At 43.1% G+C, this 2,740-nt stretch overlaps 1 pseudogene; it reads left to right on the forward strand.

Moving 5' to 3' along the window:
• The first annotated feature begins 840 nt into the window (after positions 1-840).
• LOC100030152 (actin, cytoplasmic 2-like) lies at positions 841-1,975 on the forward strand (annotated as a pseudogene).
• Positions 1,976-2,740: the final 765 nt, after the last annotated feature.

Raw genomic sequence — 2,740 nt, forward strand, 5'->3', positions numbered from 1 at the left:
ACAGAGGTAACAGAAGTGGATACTGAGGAGACACCTGCAGTTAGAGGTATAAGAGAAGACCTCATATAGGAAGAGATATTTGAATCAAGCTTTGAAGGGCAAGGGGATTCTAAGAGGTAAAGATGAGGAGGGAATGCATAATGGGATAAAAACAATTATGATATCTCCTTGGGTTATGATGGGGAAAGCATTTTGGAAACATTTAGGTGGCCTATAAATGTGAGTTGTTTATACTAAAGGGACCTTTGAGAATTTAGCTGAGGGCTGTTTTAGGAAGAGTGTTGAAAAACTGAAGTGTATCAAAAGAGGGAATCAGAGTGAAGAGAAGACCAAAAACTATGTCATAAGAATTTCCATTGCAGGGATTGTCCAGCCTGGAGAACAGAAGACTTAAGCAGACACAAGAGTAATTTTTAAGTATTTGAAGAGCAGTCAGATAGAGGAGGAAATGGATATGTTTTGATTGAGACTGGAAGGCAGAACAAAGGGCAATAGCTGTGTTAGTTTTATATGGTTGGACCTGAATATTTAATTTGTGGTCTCCAGGGATTTAATTTCTAAATCCCAAAATGAATTACTCAAGTAAATGGAATCATGGTAGTTAATTTTTACAACAAAGGAAGATTTAAGGAAGAGAATAAAGGAGAGAGAGAGAGAAAAAGAGAGAGAGAGAGAGAGAGAGAGAGAGAGAGAGAGAGAGAGAGAGAGAGAGAGAGAGAGAGAGAGAGAGAGAGAGAGAGAGAGAGAGAGAGAGAGAGAGAGAGAGAAATAAGAGAGAGAGAAAGCTCCGGCTTCCTCAATTAGAAATTATAAGAGCGTCAGGTTGATGTGCTAGTTGTTGACAATGGATCCGGTATGTGCAAAGCCCCTCTGGCTGTCTTCCCTTTCATTGTAGGGTGCCCCAGACATCAGGGTGTGATGGTGGGTATGGGCCAGAAAGACAGCTATGTGGGGGATGAGGCCCAGAGCAAGAGAGGTATTCTGACCCTGAAGTACCCCATTGAATACCGTATTGTCACCAACTGGGATGACATGGAGAAGATCTGGCATCATACTTTCTACGAGTTCCGTGTGGCCCCTGAAGAGCACCCTCTACTGCTCACAGAAGCCTCCCTGAACCTCAAAGCCAACAGAGAAAAGATGACACAGATCATGTTTGAGACCTTTAACACCCCAGCTATGTACATTGCCATCCAGGCTGTGCTGTCCCTGTATGCCTCTGGTCGTACCACTGGTATAGTGAAGGATTCCAGTGATGGTGTGACTCACACTGAGCCCATCTATGAAGGTTATGCCCTTCCCCATGCCATTCTCTGTCTTGATCTGGCTGGCCGTGATCTGACGGATTACCTCATGAAGATCCTGACCGAGAGAGAGAAGGTACAGTTTCACCACCACAGCTGAGAGGGAAATTGTGTGTGACATCAAGGAGAAGCTGTGTTACGTGGCCCTCGACTTTGAGCAGAAGATGGCCACCGCTGCATCCAGCTCTTCTCTGGAGAAGAGCTATGAGCTCCCTGATGGTCAGACTATCTCCATTGGCAATGAGAGGTTCTGGTGCTCAGAGGCTCTCTTCCAGCCATCTTTCTTAGGCATGGAGTCCTGTGGAATCCATGAATCTACCTTCAACTCAATCATGAAGTGTGATGTTGACATCCGTAAAGATTTGTATGCCAATACCGTATTGTCTGGTGGTACAACCATGTACCCAGGCATTGCTGACAGGATGCAGAAGGAGATTACAGCCTTAGCCCCCAGCACAATGAAAATCAAGATCATTGCCCCACCTGAGTGCAAATACTCTGTCTCTATTGGAAGCTCCATCCTGGCCTCCCTTTCCACCTTCCAACAGATGTGGATCAGTAAGCAGGAGTATGATGAGTCTGGGCCTTCCATTGTCCATCGCAAATGCTTCTAAATGGACTGTTGGTGTTTTTTTTCTTGGTTGTTTGTTTTTGTTTTTGTTTGTTTTTGTCAAAGGGTGTGACATGATAATTGCCCCCCAAAAGAGATGAGATTGGCATGGCTTTATTTTTTTTTTTATTTTGGCGCTTGACTCAGGATTTAAAAACTGGAATGGTGAAGTTGATGAGCAGTCTAAAGTAATGTTGGAGGCAAACATCCCCAAAGTTCTACAGTGCATCTTCAGGACTCTGATTGTACATTTTTTTTTAATAAGTCATTCCAAATATTGTATAATGCATTGTTACAGAGAGTTACTTGCTTCTATGAAGGCTGTCTTGCTCTATTCCCACAGGAGCAGAGCGGGAGGGGGTGGGGGTGGCAGTAGTATTGCTTTACGTGTAAATTATGTAATCCTTAAAAAAAAAACAACAACTTTTTGTATCTTCCGCCTTAATACTTGTTCCTTTTTTTAAATTGTCAGCCATAACGAATGGCTCCCTAAATTCTCTCCCTGCCCCCAACATAGATGTGAATGAAGACTTTAACAGTCTCCCTGGGAGTTAATGAGATTGGTGCCAGTACTTGGGGGAGGGGAAGAGCTTTACCTGTACACTGACTTAAGACTAGTTCAAATAAAAGTGCACACGTTAAAGAAAAAAAATAAAGAAGTCAAAGCAAAAAGACATTAAGCAATTTGCCCAAAGTCACAAGCAGTGACTTTGACACAAGCCAGTGTTTGAATTCAGAGATTCTGATTCCATATATACTATCCTTTCCAATTTACCACATTGCAAGGCCACCCTATGTAGTAGATGGAGCACTGGCCTCACCTGAG

The sequence above is a fragment of the Monodelphis domestica genome, chromosome 3 (assembly GCF_027887165.1).
Source record: "Monodelphis domestica isolate mMonDom1 chromosome 3, mMonDom1.pri, whole genome shotgun sequence".
Lineage (NCBI taxonomy): Eukaryota > Metazoa > Chordata > Mammalia > Didelphimorphia > Didelphidae > Monodelphis > Monodelphis domestica.